Here is a 17785-nt window from a genome sequence, read left to right as displayed (position 1 = left end):
GTCTGTGTGTGTGTGACATGTATGTGTGTGTCTGTGTGTGTGTCTGTGTGTGTGACATGTATGTGTGTGTGTGTGTGTGTGAGACATGTATGTGTGTGTGTGACGTGTGTGTCTATGTGTGTGTCTGTGTGTGTCTGTGTGTGTGTGTCTGTGTCTGTGTGTCTGTGTCTGTGTGTGTCTGTGTTTGTGTCTGTGTGTGTGTGACATGTATGTGTGTGTGTGTGTGTGTGAGACATGTATGTGTGTGTGTGACGTGTGTGTCTATGTCTGTGTCTGTGTGTGTCTGTGTTTGTGTCTGTGTGTGTGTGACATGTATGTGTGTGTGTGACATGTGTGTGTGTGTGTATGTGTGAGTGATGTATGTGTGTGTGTGAGAGAGAGACGTGTGTGTGTTTGTGTGTGTCTGTGTGTCTGTCTGTGTGTGTGTCTGTGTGTGTCTGTGTCTATGTGTGTGTGTGTGAGAGACATGTGTGATTGTGTAATGTGCATGTGTGTAATGTATGTGTTTGATGTACATGTGTGTAATGTACATGTATGTGAAATGTATGTGTGTGTGTAATGTATGTGTGTGTAATGTACGTGTGTGATATGTGTGTGTGTATGTTTGTGTGTGTAATGTACACATGTGTGTGATGTACATTGTGTGATGTACATGTGTGTGTGATGTACATATGTGTGTAATGTACACGTGTGTGCAATGCATGTGTGTGTGATGTACATGTGTTTGTCTATAATGTGTGTGTAATATAACATACACGTGTATGTGTGTAATGTACATGTGTGTGATGTACATGTGTGTGTGTGATGTACGTGTGTGTGATGTACATGTGTGTGTGATGTACATGTGTGTGATGTACATGTGTGTGTGATGTACATGTGTGTGTGATGTACATGTGTGTGTGATGTACATGTGTGTGTGTGGAATGTACAGCTCATCAGTGCAGGGCAGGCTCAGCCTCACTGGAGAGGTGCTTGTTCTCGGCTGGCTGCAAAACACAGGGAAACTTCGCCTCTGGATGAATAATCAGGAGCATCCTTTTCATATTTTTCAATTAAATCTCCCTTTTGAAGGTCACTGCAGTCCCTGGAGACAAATAAAATTGACAAGGAAAATGCAAATCCATGCCTGTGGCTACTTTGTGCTTTGGGGATGGAAGAGGGGATTTTTAACTTGTCACAGTAGCATTCCCAGGGATGGAAAACTCTCCCAGACAGACAGGCTGGTGGAAGAGGAAGGCAGCAGGGACCAGTGTTGTTTGATGATGGCCTTGACCACGCCAAGGAAAGGCACAGAGCCCTGGGCTGGGGTGGTGCAGAGATCTCCAAACAAAGCTGTGCTCCAGAGGGAGGATCAAGGGAACAATGGGAGAGCAACCAGACACAGCCCGGACTTTGCAGATTCCACCAGTGTTAGGTTTTATTGGAGTAGTTGGTTTGGTGCCTTAGATGTTCTCTCCATGACTTAAACCCCTCCCCAGGCACCAGGGGCTATTTTAAAGGGCCTGGAATCTCAGGACAAGGGGAATGGTTTCCCACTGCCAAAGGGCAGGGATAGATGGGATACTGGGAAGGAATTGGTGGCTGTGAGGGTGGGGAGGCCCTGGCACAGGTTGCCCAGAGAAGCTGTGGCTGCTCCTGGATCCCTGGAAGTGTCCAAGGCCAAGTTGGACGGGGCTTGGAGCAACCTGGGTTAGATGAAGATGTCCCTGCCCATGGCAGGGGGGTGGAATTGGATGAGTTTTAAGCTCTGTCCCAACCCAGAGCACTCCGTGACTCTGTGACTGCTGGTGGAGGTCTCTCAGCAGAGTGGAGGGTGAGCAGATGCCAAGCTCCCCCCAGGAAAGAAAGCCCATAACTTTGGGATCTCAGGTGCAGGTGATGGGTTACCCTGGTACACCATGGGCAGCAAGACCTTTCTGTCCTGGCCCCTTTTGTCTGGGAGGAATCTTCACCCACATATAATTTTCGGAGGTGAACTCGCAATTTCTGGCGCTTGGCTCCTGCAAGGGAAAACCAGCTCTTTCCCCCAGGAAAGAAAACCTGTAGCCTCGGTGTCTCAGGTGCAGGTGAGGGACCTCCCCCTGTACTCCACGGGCACCAAGTCACCCCAAGTCACCCCTTATTTCCCAGCCATGGGTGACCTCCCTTGAGATCCATAGCACTCGGTAGTTAAAGCATTCAGCCTAATTTTTAAGAGGTTTTACCTCTTCAGAGATCAGGATCAAACAAAAACTTTCTCCCCTCTTTCCAAAACCACTCAGGAGACCTTGGCACAAGCATCTCCCCGGGTTTAGCTCCTCTGTCAACCCTCGGTGCTTGGGCACAAGAAAGGCATTCAAACACCGTCGGTGCTTTGGCACAAGAGGGCACTGAAACACCACCGTGATCCCGAGTTTCTGCAGGCAGAAAGTCCCTCGTACCCCTTCCTCCTGGCTCGGAGGGGCGAGCAGACACATCCAGAGGCTGCTGCTGCCCTACACCACGGCACACGTGTCCATCCTTTGCCCCTCTGTGACATTGCATGTCCTTAAACGAAGGGAGCAAGGGCTGAGCAGAGCCAGCAACTCCTCCTGCAGGAGTAAACCTGTCATTTCTGCGGCTCAGACCAGAAAGAACAACCAAATCCCTCAAGATCTGTCAGGTTTTTGGGGTCAAACACCAGCTCACTGCCTGCAAAGCAAAATCCCCTTAACCTGCCGGGGTGGGAGCCGGGAGGAATCAGGAGTCAGCTGTGCTCTGCAAACCTGGAAGCTTTAAATTGATATTAATCTCATCAATGCAAATCATATTAGCTCTCTGGGCCTCTACCGATAGCAGTGCTGATTATTCCATATAAATCAAATTTACCGGCCTATAAACATTAGTACATCCCACAGACATATTCACCCTCATAAAAAAACATCAATTGCTGCCTCGCTGTATTAGTGGAAATAAATTACAGAACTTTATCTCCCTGCCATAATTATGGGCAAAGCCACATAAAAGAGACACTTAGAAGATGCTTCTGTGTCGAATGTTACAGGAGTTGCCGATGCTCTTCGGCTTCCTCAAACTGCTGTGAATTGTGGCTAATTGAGGGATTTGAAAACCTTCAATGACTAAGTGATAAAACTGTCGCTTTTGGAAGCCCTGAAACACTTGTGGGAGCAATTTCTGTGCAAATGGGGAGAAAAAACACTGCTAATTAAGCACTGGGAGGCAGGATAGATCCCTTCACATTTTATTTTTTGTGATGGGTGAAGAGGAAAAAAGTGTCTGGTTGAGGGGAAAAAGAATTTGTGTTGTTCAGCTCCTCAAAAAGAAGACTGTGAGGTGGCTTTTTTTCAAATGGAATATCTCTGGAAGAGCTAAACATGCAGGGGAATGAAAGTACAAGAGGGAAATGGTGGCTCAGAGGGAATTGGGTGAGAAACGAGGCTGGTGCTTCGAGCAGGGAGGTTCAACATGTGAGGAAGCATCTTAAGGAAAAGGCAGGTTTTCCTGTGGAGCTGGAATGGTTTGAGGTGCTTCATTCCCACATGACTTTTTTGGGAAAGGGGGGGATGGAGTGGCCTGTGGTGCTGAGAAGGTCTCAATGATTGAACACTGGATGTGCCTGTGAACCTGTGGCAGGAGGAATGAAGGGTAAGGTGGGGACTTGTTGGCTTCAAGGCTGGTTTCTCACCCAGTGAAGTCACACAGAGGGAGCTGCAGGTGGTCCTGACTCCATCTGTCCCTCCTGAGCAGGGAAGAGCCTCCCAGCAGAGCTGACCTGCCTCACCTATCTCTGCTTTCTCTCTTCTTGGATGTTCTCACTCCTCAGCCTGGGGGACATGTGGTGCCTGCACCCAGCTGGAAAGGGTTAGAGCAACTCTCCTGTTCTTCTGCATCTCTCAGCTCTGTTTGGCTTCTCCTCCAGGTCTGTCTCAAGTGCGTGGTGCTCCTGTTTCCATAGCAATGTGTCTCACCAGCTCACAGACTCCAGCACTCCTATCTCTCCATCGTCCCTGCACGGGAGAGGAGCACTTACTGTCCCCTGCTCCTCGTGGTGGAGGAAGGCACTGGGATGGAAACCTCAAGTGAAGTGGGGATCAAAAACCCCACTCAAAGCCTCAAAGGCTTGGTGTAATCACCCCGGGTGGTGGTCAAATGTCCAGGGCAGAGGTGAACATTGCTCAGCCCCTTGCTCAGCCCCACAGTGTGGTTTCTGGTGTGGCTCCACCACAGGTGGTGCTCAAGACCTCATCTCTTTGTGCTCGGTGACAAGGAGTGATTAAGATGTTTAATAATTTGGATTTATTCTTTGTCTCTGTCTGAGGCTGTTCAAGGAGCAATAAAGTGACTCTGGTGTGATTATGGTTTGGTACAATCATCCAGGGCTGCTTCCCTGGGCAGTGCATCCGTGGGTGTGATAATATCTGCGAGGGCAGGATATGTCCCTGGGGTTACATTTTTGGTACCCAGGATGGGCTTATCTTGGGCATCTGGAAAACCCTCGTGGTGGCTCGCAGTGAATTTTGGATTTTCCTGTGATGTCTTAATGCTGGGTCTGCCCTTTGGCAGGGAAATCTTGAAGACAAAAGTGTGGAATCCTGCAGTGCCACAGGGTATATGGAGGCTGGTGGGGCTGGAGGGCAGCAGCCTCCCCTCCGAGGAGATGGGGAGCTTGGCTTTCCAGGAAAAATCAGAACCCAGTACTTGTAACCACGGAAAAACCCTCTGTGGAGTGGAACTGCGTGAGTGTGCAGAGGGGCTGAGCAGCAGCTCAGGGAAGGGGCTGAGCACTGAGGTTTCGTGCCATGTGCATCCTTGATCCCTGTGCCAGCGCTCCCCGGAGCACTCAGGGCCCCACCTCCAGCACGGACGATGCCTCAATCCTTCTGTTTAATCCGAGCTTTATGGGCAGGATGGGAAAAGCAGGAGCGGCCCCATGGAGGGCTCTGTCAGGTCCCCTCTGCGGGTGGGCGCTGGTTTTAATGTCACGTCAACTCGGCTTGATTTATTGCTGGTCTTTGTAAGTCGCCCTCTTAATGATGGTTCCAAGCTGAGCGAGTGTTAATTGCCCTGCTAATGACTCCTACAGATGTACGGGCTGCCTTCCCTTATCCCTGCAGCCAGGCAGGGAATCGCTCAAAGCCCAAAGGTCGGGAGTCAGAGAATCCTCTCCTCGGCTGGAACATCCCCGAGGGGCTGTTCCCACATCCCACCAGCTGCTGCTCCGTCCTGCTGCTGGGCTGGGATGCGGGGAGGGCTCTTCCCACGGGGTGGGAGCAGAGGGTGCACTTTCCTCCCGGGAAGTCCTGGCACAGGGATGCTCCTTGGAGCAACACGTGGAGGGGATGAGCCTGTTCCCTGCAGTGTGGAAACTGCAAAGCTGAAAGAGGAACCAAAGATTTGGATTTTATGTATTTCAGGAAGGGCAGTGGTACAGGAGGAGGCTTTCCAAGGCATAGAATGGTTTGGGTTGGAAGGGATATTAAAGCCCAGCCAGTCCCACCCCCTGCAGGGACACCTTCCACTATCCCAGGCTGCTCCAAGCCCTTTCCAACCTGGCCTTGGACACTTCCAGGAACAGGCCATGTAAATGTGCCTCACAGAAGGCTGATGGCTGTTTAATTGGACACCTTCACGTTACCTACATGTTGGCTTCCAGTTTGGTTCATGACCAGAAGCAAGGCCAGCCTGGGCTCACCAAAGCTGTAATTTCCATGCCAGGGCTGAGTCAAAACACTTTTCTGGCTGACCCTGGTGCTGTGGTGACTTGGGTTTCTCACCTACCAAAGTGAAAATCACCTTGGTGTGATAAGCAAGTGATAACTTGGCCATGGCAGCTCAAAAAAGCACTGTCTTTGCTGGCAGTTTGGCCACCCCTGAGATGAGGGGAACAAGCACAGCAGTGTCTTGTCTCCATCCACAGATGGACAGATGGAGATACTGCAGCTTTGTGGAGAATGTTGGTTGGACAAAGAAGAGAGACCCAAATTATTGCCTTGTCCAAGAGGCAAGTGGGCAGTACTTGACCATTAGATGGTGAGTTTGGAAGTCATGGGGGTTTCCTCTTCCTCTGGAGAACATGAAGAGGAGCTGGAATTACTGTGGGATGCACATTTAAGGGGCTGAGCACATAAATGCATGAGAAATCAGGCTCTTCTTTCCACTCTTCACAGAATATTTTGGTTTCTCTCTCTTTTTTCCACCCTCTTTGCTATAACTCTGGATTTTCTTATTATCTGCATAAAATGGTGATCCCCTTTTTGAATGCTGCCAGGTGATAGATGATGGCAATGTGTTCCCCAGGCCAAGTCTGTTGTGCTGTTATGAGTTTCCCTAATGAATTTTATTTAGCTGTTTCAATCCCTCTCTCCTGCTTTGGATCTCCTCCAGCTGGGCAGAAATGCAGAGCTGGAGCTGCCCAACAGGCAGTGACGCTCAAGGTGGTCCTGAGCACTTCTTCATCCCTTGACACAGCTCCAGCTCCACCAGCCTCAGCTTTAAAACATCCATAATTAACGCCTCTCTTAAAGACAAACAGTGTTCGGGAAGATTTATCATTTCTTCTCCTGTAATTACCTGTCAGAATTAAAATAATGGCCTTTTAGAAGGAACGGAGGGTTTTTTTTCTCTAATTAATTAAGTATGTGGCTTGTCATGCAAAATCAAGGTCATCAAGATTGAGAGGAATACGACTGTCCCACCACTGCTGCTCTTCTCCCAGCCTTGCAGGAACCCTCAGGGGGAGATATTGGAGGAGAGTGCACGGGGTTTATTGAAGAATCTTGCTCCTAGTGGGCCCTAATGAGCCAAAATTGTATTTTTTATACATATTGTGTTTATTCCTCAAATCGAGGGAAGGAATGTTAGATTGGATATTAGGAAGAAATTCTTCCCTGTGTGGGTGGTGAGGGACTGAAATTTCTCTGGCTGCCCCTGGATCCCTGGAAGTGTCCAAGGTCAGTTTGGACGGGGCTTGGAGCAACCTGGGGTAGTGGAAGGTGTCCCTGCCCATGGCAGGGGGTGGAACTGGTTGGTCTTTAATGTCCTTTCCAGCCCAAATCATTCTCTTATTCACTGTTAGAGGCTTTTCAGCAAGGAAGGGGCAGCCAGGTGGGCCCTCAGTTTTGGGGGTCCTGTGTGTCACCTGATACTGTGTCCTTAGTCCAAGTGGGCTGAACATCTCTTGTCCCTGCTGTGGGAGGTCAAGTTCCTCTTGGAGAAACAGATGGAAAGGGCTGGATTAAACTGAGGTGTCACAAAGGTGTGAACCAGCCTCCAAATATCCCAATACTCCACGGGACACAAGGGAAGAGAAGGGATGTTTTTGGTATGGGAAGGATGAAGATTTTGTCCCATTCTCCTCCACCTACTGGAGGGAGGTGAAAATCCCTCCTCCTCCTCCTCCTCCCAGTCTAGTAATTTACTTTCTTTGTGCGTCCCAGAATTTTAAGCAGCCTGTTGCTTCCTGATCCAGACCTCTGGATCGCTGTGCTTTTGGATGCTGGTCTCCAGGGAGCTGGTGAGGTGGCTGTGCAGGCTTATTTCCCTCTGATAACAGACTCTATTAGCATGAAGTATTGCTTTCAGTGCCCAGGTGAAAAATGGGAGCTTTCTTCCTGAGAGGTGTCTACTGGGTTGGGATTACTCTGCCCATAAATAACCGAGACAGGCTCAATTCCAGCCGCTTTCCCAGCCCGTAATTGGAACACCATTAGAAATTATAAACATCTACTTTGTGCTATAAATGCACCTTTAAATGCATCAGAGTGTGGAATGGCACGGAATGGCTTCCAGGAGGAGAGCAGGGAGTCCTCTGACAGCTCCAGAGGAGCTGTGGAACGTCTCTTTGGGGGTTTTGGGGCAGAATAGAAAAATGAGGGAATTGGGCTCTGTTTGTGGAGGAGCTCACAGCATCACAGGATCTCTGAGGCTGGAAAAGACCTCAAGTCCAACCTTTGACTGCTTGTCATAGGTTTACTTGTTCTAAAAAAAGAAACAAGCAGGGAATTTTTCTTTCCCCTGCCTCGCTGTGAAAGAGAGATGTTGAACGAGGGAGGGGAACGGAGTACCTGCAAGCACCTTGATGGAGGTGGGGATTTTCTGCAGAAAATGTGGGCTCTGAACTCAAAAGAACTATAAAATAACTTCTGAAAAGCCAGGACTTTCCTCCTGTCGTTTGTTGTTGGATTTTTATTCTTTTTGCCCGTTTTCATCCTGCTGAAATGTCAACTTGCCGTCAAAAAAAAATGTTAATTTGATTTAAATTTTCAGTCATCCCTGCCTTGATTCATATTTTCAGCCACCCCTGCCTTTCTTTTAAGCTCTTCTCTGGAGATATTCAAAAGGTGTGATAAGACTCAGGCAGAGGTGATGGGGGCAAATGGCTCGTGTCATCTCCTCTCCCTGTACGCAGTGACCTAAGGCTGACATTTATTTTAATGTATTATTGAGCTAATGATTTGCATAGGCAAGAACCTTTCAGCCATCAATGGGTTTGATTTCTCTGGAAGCAGATCTCTGAAGGAGCTGGTGAACTTCTCCTGGCTGCTGCAGCTCTGCAGGTGCTCAAGGGCAATTTTTTGTGGGGTAACAGAGGGAGGGACCTGAATGTTCTGGGTGTGCGATGGCACAGGAGAAGACAAAAGAATCCAGGCTGGGATCATGGCCCCATGTGGGATATGGGACAGAAAACACACCCATCTGTAGGAAATTAAACCCCACACACCTATAGGAAATTAAACCCCACACATCTATAGGAAATTAAACCCCACACACCTATAGGAAATTAAACCCCACACATCTATAGGAAATTAGGTTCCATGCTGCTCTTCCGAATAGTGCTCGGGGCAAAGGCGGTTTGTGCCACAAAAAGAGGGGAACTTTAATAATTTAATTGTAGTGCTTAATTATCTCCACAGGGGAAATAAGACTATTAAAGAGTGTTTGAATCCAGCAGAGAGAAGAGCAAGGCAAGCAACGCTCATGGTCCCAACAGGAGGTGTCACCTTGGAGCAGGAGATGGGCAGGACGAGGCTGCCAGAGGTGATGGTGGCTCGGGTGAGTCCCCAGGAGCCTCAGGGTGAGAGACAGAGCCAGCAGGGGCTTGGCTGGGGACATCCTCCCTCTTCCCTTCCTCCAGCAACATCTGCTTGGGATGTTCCCATGGCCCACGGGAACTTTGGTCTGGGACACCAGGGCAGCTCTTACTGGAGGCTCCCAGGCCAGTGGGCACGGCCCCAAGGAGGGTTTGGACAACTCTCAGGGACAGGGTGGGATTATTGGGGTAGGGCAGGGCCAGGGGTTGGACTGGATGATTTTTGTGGGTCCTTTCCAACTCAGGATATTCCATGTTTCTATGAATTTCCACCCTTTCTTGGCTTGAGGACCAAGCTGGAGCCTCCCTGCTGACATCCCCACTGTGGAACTGATGCTCCCACCGAAGGGGCTGGTGGCAGAATTAATTATCTGAGAACTGCAAACACTGGGCACTGCTCATTTGCTTCTACTTGTGTATTAGTACTGTTTATTAATTAGATAATATATACAGGTTTATGTGAATCTCCCTTCAAATCCCGGAGAATTTGCTGGGCAAATATTAATAGCTATAAACACCAGGAGGATAACAGATCCACCAGCAGCTCAGGTTTATTAAGAATACATCATGCTAGACAAACTTAATTACATTTTTGATAGAATTGCTAAATTAGGCGTTGAAGCACAGGCGGTAGACGTTCATATATCTTGATTTTTAGTAAATTGTTCAACTCAAACAAGTGCAAAGTACAAGAAAATGTCATGTGAACTGCAGGGACTCTGCTGTGGCCATGGAAAGAGTGGGATCGTGGCAGGAGCACAGGGATGAAAGGGGGTGGAGCACTGGAGCTGTTTGTCCTGGTGCTGAGATGCCTCGGTGAGCTGGGCTGTTCTGGGGGGGGTTTGGCTTCTCCTTCCACCCCCGAGCACACAAATGGGGGTGCCAGTGTTGCAGGGAGGGTTGCAAACGAGGAGGGGATGCCGGGCATGGTGGTCCAGGAGTGGGGCAGAGCTGGAGGGAAGCAGAGCCACACCCTCAGCTCCTTCATCACCCCCCAGTCTCTGCTCTGTGTGAGCAGTGACAGGAGCCAGGGAACGGCCCAGGGCTGTGGCAGGGGAGGTCTGAGAAAGCATCCAAGGAAATATTTAACTCTAATTTGTGGCTCAGCCATGATTTCCCACCTGCACAGGGGCCAGCAGTCGTCATTGTGGTCTCCTAAAGCAATTCCTCGAGGGCTGGAGGAGGGATTCTGGACACGGATCCAGGTGTGTTTGCAGTGTCCTGCTGTTTTATTTGCACCTGCAGACTCAGAGCTCTGAGCCCTTAACCCACAGGTTGCCATCAACACCAGATGGGAGATCGATACTGAGTGAATAAAAAATGTGTGTTTGTCAGAAAGCAGATGAGGATTAATCCAGACAGGGCTGGCTCTGGATCACAGTCCCCGTGTAGCTGCAAATAAGATAAGAGGCTTTATTTGTGTTGCTGTAAAGCAAAGAAACACCACAGATAAGAGGAACAAGAGGGAAAGCACTGCTGCCTCAGGGGCTTGCAACGTGGGATTAAAGTTTGGGCTGGAGCTTGCAAGAAGGGGGGAAAAGTGCCATAAATTCAGGTGAGGCTGGAAAGAAAGGAGGGGTTAAGGAGGGATGGTTAAGTAGGGAGGGAGTGATGGGTGGGTGGCCATCACTGCTGGGGTGGGGGCTGGAGGGGGCCTGGATGAATGGACCAGGTTCTAAAATAGATTTATTTGTATATAATCTTATAATGATAATAATAATAATAATATAAGTGATAGTAACAATAACCACCTGGGGTTGGAAACAAGGTGCTCCACGAGCAATATCAGCACAGAGGAGACCTCTGGGGTGTTTCTGCAGCATCCCCCCCTCTTCTCCAGCCCACGATCTGCCACGATTCGCTGATCCTTGTTCATTCCCTGGGCACGGTGGGAATGTCAGGGCTCCGATTTAAGCTCTTTCGTCTTCCCAAACCTGGGAAGGGATTGTACATCCAGCATTTAGTCACTAGAGGGAGGGATGCCCGCACGCACCGCTGGCTTCCCAGGCAGAGCCGGCGGCGTTTTAGGCGACGTTATTTCCTCACCAATAATACACTTCAGGCCCTTTTTGTAACAAAGATTAAACCTTTATTTCCCCCCCAATTAACTGTCGATGTCTTGGGCAGCAGCAGCGACGCTGAAAATGCACAAACAGATGATTAATTTGCAGGTTGACAAGGTTTTGCCAAATGGGAAGATGAAGTGCCAGTATTTCTTGTACAATTAAAACCCAAAGGATTGTGGCACTGCCCATTCCAAACTCTCCAGAAACCTTCTCCATCCCCAAACCACACTTGAGGTTCGTGGGGGAGCAGATCTTGGCAATATTTAGGGGTTAAACAGCTGGATTGAGTGTGCTGGGGTCCTGAATATTAGTGCTGATCTCTAACATCTGTTCAGGATTTTAGTCTGGGGTGTTTACAGGTTTCATTCTCCCTCTCTGCCCAGTTTAACCAGTAAGACAGAGCATAAAGCTGTGTTTGGTGCCTTGCAAGAACAAGATGGCAGAGAAACAGCCAATTCCTATTTGGGTGAAGTCTTATTGAATTGGAAAACTTTTTGGCATCATCTTGATCCTCCTCTGCTGCCTTTGCTTTAACCAACCACCTCCTCCCACCCCAGGACAGCTGACCCCATCCAGTGAGGAAAAGGAGAGGACTGGAATTGAAAGGTAATAAGGTCCCAGGCACCAAAAAAGCCTAAAAATCATCAAACCCCCTGATCTTGCAAATTTAACAAGAGCACATAAATCCACCCAACTCACTCTGCTTTGATTCCCACGCAAATTGAAGACAGCAAGAGGAAGGGAAAAGCTTTGCTGCCCGCAGGACTTTGCTGCTCTTAAGCTTGGCTGTGTCAGCAGGATGGAGAGGGAGAAAAGGAATAAGTGAAGATGAGAAGCAGGAGAGTGTTTCAAGTGAGTTCTTCAGGTAAGTCTGGGAGCAGCAAAACAGCTTCAGCACAATCCTGGCCATTGTGGACAAACGGGGGGGAATTTTCCCTCAATTTTCCTCTACAAAAGAGCACAATTTCTTTGCAATTTGGCCGAGCTTCCTGCACTTTCCCGTTGATCTGTGCCACTGCCCCAGAGCAGAGTGTGTATCTGCAGTGAATGATGGCAAATTAGCGGGTGTGAGGCTGCTGCCTTCCCTTTCCTCAGCTCCAAACGCTCCCCAAAGCCGCGTCCAAACAGCTCGAGGGGCTTTTGACAGGTAAATCACTCAGGATTACTCCAAATGTCATCCCTAACAGCTCCATGGCCTGGAGTATTTATTTTCTAATCAAAGTGAGAGGAGAAAATGCACTCTGGCCGCTTTTAAAAGCAAGCCAGATTTTAAATGAAGCTTTAATGGTGTAATTGCTAATTGATGGTGAGCAGGGAGGGCTGGAAAAGCCACTTGTAAAATGTGCTGCTCCACACTGGAGAAAATGTTTTGTGGGTTTTTCGTGTGTGTTTTGGTGGTTTTTTTTTTGTTTGTTTCTCTTTTTTCTCTTCCTCAAGGTTTTATTTGTTTTAGACTTTTGTGGTAAAGGAGAGAAATAACATGGGGATGTGGAGCTTGTTGGCATCCTTGGGGTGAAATCTCACCCCTGGGCAGGGGTGACCAGTCCCTGCTCACTCAGTTGGGGCTGTCTCTTCATGCTTCATCCTTATAACAATGAAAAATCCCTGGAAGAGGATTTTGGATCCCTCTTTTCCTGCTGTGGGCCATGATCCCAGACAGTTTTGGGGACCTTCCTCTCTCTCTGACTTGCAGCTACTCATCAGCTCCCAGCTCTCCTGAACTCAGATTTCTACACAAAAAAACCCTTGATTTGAAGGAAATGCCCCTTTCTATAAAATTTTCAGACAAAACCACACTTTCCCTTGAAATCCCTGGACATCCTGAATCCAGGGGGCTGCAGGGCTGTGCTTTGCCCAGGTTAAACCCTGGATTAAATGGAGGCACATAAGGAGGGTATTTAACTGAGGAACTGGGCTGGAACAGGAGCCCTTGGGTGGGGAGTGGGAGGATGGATGGATGGAGGGATGGAGGGATGGAGGGATGGGTGGATGAAGGAATTCAGGCACTTCCCAAGGGCAAGATGGTGCTTTCAGGAGTTGCTGCTGCACTGACTGAGAACTGAAGGAGCAAGAGTGTTCTCTGCTGATGGCTCCAAGCATTTCCAGGCTCTGGGAGAGCTGCAGGTTGGGGCAACGTGGTAATGGAAGTGGAGACCTTGATGCTACCAGTGCCTTGCATGGCTGAAGGGAAAGTCGTGATACTCTCTTTATTTTAGGACAGCAAAGCCTAAACACGGGGAGCTGGACCTGCAAGGTGTGGTGGGAAAGGGGAAAAAAATCCTCCTGCTCTCCACCACGAGGAGCTGGGCAGTGGGGCAGTGTGCTTGGAAGTCATGCTGGGAGGAGAGGCAAAAGGCAGAGCTGGGCTGTCCTTGCAAGAAGGTTTCTCTCCCTGGTGCTGTTGGGTGCTCAGGAAGCATTCCAAGGATTTAATTAATTTTCTCTCATCAGCAGCCTCAGTGCCAGCAAACACAGTCTGGAGGAGCGAGGAGAGTGTTGCCATTTCACAGCAGCAGCTCCCCCCAAGTTACAGTGGGAGTTACTTTGTCTTAGCAAAAACGAAATGTCAAGTGGCAACAGAGAAGAATATTCTTTTAATGCTGAGCAGTAACTTGGTTTGCAGAGTGCTGGGCTCTGGAGGGGCTGGGGAAAGCTGGGACAGGGGCTGCTGGGGCAGCACAAGATTAGTTCAGGCTCCACATGAGGATTCATCCAGGATGTGTTGCCCCATCCATCACTGTCACACAGACAGCAGTGGATTCGGCTCAGAGGTCCCTGCTTTGCTCCTGGCCCTGCTCCATCCCAGCTCCAGTGCTGGGGGGGTCACAGGGGGCTGGTTCCCACCTTGCTGAGCTTTGGGTGGGAAACCCAGGAAGCAAAGGATGCAAAGTGCAGACAAATTCTGCCCAAACAGACCGAGGACAGTCTGACTTCATGGGAGACAACCTTGAGGGGCACCACAGACACCCTGAGTTGCCCCATGGCCTTAAGCTGAAGGAGGGCAGGGTTAGATGGGATATTGGGAAGGAATTCCTCCCTGTGAGGGTGGGGAGGGCTTGGCACAGGTTGCCCAGAGAAGCTGTGGCTGCCCCGGATCCCTGGAAGTGTCCAAGGCCAGGGTGGATAAATTTGGAGCAACCTGGGCTGGTGGAAGGTGTCCCTGCCCATGGAGGAGGGGTGGAATGAGATGATCTTTAAGCTCCCTTCCAACCCAAATCATTCCATGATTCTCTGTTGTCCCATCTGGGACCATCCCACCATCCCCAGCACAGAAAACACTCAGCAAATACTCACAGATAATTTGCCTCTTCCCAGCCACTGTGTCTGAGCTTGGGAGCAATTTTTGGATGAGTAAGGACACTGCTGCCTGGATGTCTTATTTGCTAGGAATAATTCAGACAGCCATGGCCTTGCTGCTTTTTTTCCCTTTTGAATCATCAGGCTGGCATTGTAAGTAGCACACTTTCATTAAAGTTTAATTTCCCTGAAGAGTGCAATATTAATGAGAATAGGCTTAATACTGTCAATAGGAAACAGACCCAAACAGATAATTTGCTAATATAATGACTTGGGATTTTATCTGCTTCAAGCTCCATGGTTGCTCTTCTGCTGGGATCCAGTGCAGGTAATAACCATTGTCATCTCTGTTCAGTGAGAAGACTTAATGAATTTAGAGCTAAATCACCTCTTTGTACATCCCCATCCTGAGGATTCCACAGCCCCTGCTGCCCTGCCTTCTGTTTGCTTCATCCTGCACCCTTAGGTGGAGGGGGGACACCAGCCCTGTTTCTATTATTCTTTTTTATAAGCCCTCTTTAGGCCCTGGAAGGGGCTCTCAGGTCTCTCCAGAGCATTTTCTTCTCCAGGTGAACACCCCCAGCTCTCCCAGCCTGGCTCCAGCCCTTGGAGGATCTCCATGTCCATGTTCCCTTAGATGGGAGATCCAAGGCACGCTCAGTGTTCACATGGATTTATGCAGTGATTGGAGCTGGTTTGGAGATATATTTTCTTCCCTTGCAGGTAAATCCCTTCATTTCTCAGTGCAATCCTGCAGGGAGGGCATCATGGATGGATCAGCAGGACTCACAGAGGATGCTCCCCTGCCCTGCAGTCTGGGGTGTCTCCATCTGTCCATGCCCTGTTTCTCTTAGAGGTAAAATGATAAGAAGGAAGACTCTCTGGAGCACTGGCTTTCACTCCTGATGTGTTTGCCAGCACCTGGAGCATCCAGCCTCTCCAATAATAACACTGATAACAGCAGCAACAGAGTCATTTCCAGACCACTTTTCCCTCAAAAGCCAGGACCAGTATTTACACCCAGCTCCAACAGGTCTGTGCAGTCAAAGCATTGAAATTTCCCTGTCATGAAGCATTTCTGAGTAGCTTCCCCAGCTGTCCCTAGTAAATAAAGGCCTGTTTTTGTGTTGGAAGGGAATGCAGCTCTGGCTGAGCATATGGGCTGTGTTTGAGAGCTGGGAATGTGTTTGCTTGTGATTTAATAATACTGCGAGACATAACTGTACTTTCCTCCCAGTTACTGCCCTGCATGGCTTTGTTGTCAAGTGGATGATCTGGAAATGCTCTTTTCCATGTAAAACCCATAACATTCCACCTTTTATTCTCTCCCAGGTCTCCTACCATCCCTGCTTGCCAAGAAAACCTCCAGGACAGCTCGGCTGTGAACCGTGGGTCAGGTCCTGGGGCCAGGCTTGGGCTGGGAGCTCCAGGGTCATTCCCTACTCCCTGGTGCTCAGCTGGAGCAATGCCTGGAGCAAAGGATGCTCCATTTCTACTCACCCCTCTGACCCAGAGTGCTGACAAACCCTGTTTGCACATAAACCATATCAGCCACACATTTCTTACCACGACGTGATCCTTTCCGAGGTGAAGTCGGATCCTCCAAGACTTCAATAAACCCTTAAAAGCATTCAATTAAAAAACCATAAAGCCTGGGAGGATCAATCCAGCACTAATGACCTGCAGTGGTGCTTTGTGGAGCTTGTTCTCATTGACCTGTGAGGCAGCAAGGGACAACTGTGGGACTTGAGGTCTCTAAATCAGCCTCGCTGGGGCTATTCCAGCCTGCAGGAGAAACAGGAGCTGTCTGGCTTTATTTGCATCCAGACATCTGATTAAAATTAACATTGCACTTAACTAACACCGGGTTTGGAGGCCAAAAGAGATGTGGGGCTACCAGCAAGTTGCCAGCTGGATTCTTCCCCCCAGCAGTGGGGCCACAGTGGAGTGTTGGGGTGGAGAACTTGGAAAACTGGAGGCTGTGTGTGAGAAAGGGCAGCAAAGCACAAACCCAGAGTTTTAAGACAGGGAAGTTTCTTTTTCATTTCTCAATCAGAAGTTTGATGGAAGAAAAACAAAGTGAAGGAGTTCAAAAACTTGCTGCTGAGGGCTGGAGGAGGAGATAGTGGCTGTCACCAAACGTCTCCAAAAAAAGCTGTGACACTGTTCCCTGAGGAATCCTTTGAAAGACAGGAAAGCAGAGAAGAAACTGCTCCTTTTATTCCACTCCAAGCCCATCCCTTTGGTCTTGAGTTAGGGGAAAGCATATTTTTGTGTCCAGAGAGACGTGAGGAATGTTTGTGGATGTGTGTGTTGGAAACAAAAGTCCTTCATCCATCAGCAGGCAGGAAAAGGGAATTGGTATAAACTGGACCTTGAAGGGACAGAGGGAGATATGGGTGAGGGCTCAGCTGCCATTTTAGACTGAATCCTTGGACAAAATGGAAGGCAAGGACATTTTCCAGAGGTGGAAATGGGAATGCTTTCCTTGGAGTGAGTGATCAAAGGTGGCAGAGGAAAGCAGCTGTTTTGGGCAGACATTTGCATGTAATCAAATGTTTTGATTGCAGAACTTGGCCGTGGCAGATTTCCAGCCACCACTCTGCAATCACAGAGGAAAACAGCTCCTCAGGGAGGAGAGAGGACAGGAGGGAGCGTGGGAGAGACCTGGACATGTCTCCCCACCATGACACGCCACAGACTCCTTGAGCTGGACCTTCCCAATCTGGGCTTCTGGGGGCATTTGCACCCTGGGCACATCCCTTCCTCTGGGCACCCAGTGTCTGTGGTCATGGTCCCTCAAGAGTTGGTGACACTGTTCCCTGTCCTGCAGCAGCTTGGTTTTGGCTGAGTTATGCTCTGTTTCCTTGGCTGTGCAGCAGCCTCGGAGCCGGAGATAAAACGCGTCCTTCCCGTCTCCGAGAGGGTGAATTATTGACACACTTAATCAGCATAACTCATCCCCAGCCACAATTCACGCTGGGGACAGAGACACAGCTGTTCCTGGAAAGCAGAGTGGCTCTGAATCCCGGATTTCCACGGACCAGGTCCCGCTGCAGCTCCGGAGCCCCGACGGGGATGTCCCCACACGCTGCCCCTGGTCCAGGTGGTTGCTGTCCCAGGGCTCTGCTCAACACTCAGCTGTGTCTGTGCTGGAGAAGGGGAGTTTGGACACCCCAGTGCAGGGGCTGGCAGTGCAATTAAAGGGGTGGCTCTGGAGAATGGGCAGGGAATGGGATTTGCCTGGAATCACCCAGCCTGCAGCCATGTGGGGCCGAAAGTCCTGGCTGGGAACGTGGTCTCCTGCTTCTCCAGCAACCCAGGCTGCTCCTGCTGCCAGTGCCCAAATCCTGGC

The sequence above is a fragment of the Manacus candei genome, unplaced genomic scaffold, assembly GCF_025592945.1.
Source record: "Manacus candei isolate 608988 ecotype Guabito, Panama unplaced genomic scaffold, ASM2559294v1 h1tg000040l, whole genome shotgun sequence".
NCBI lineage: Eukaryota > Metazoa > Chordata > Aves > Passeriformes > Pipridae > Manacus > Manacus candei.
Note: the sequence above shows the minus strand (reverse complement) of the source record.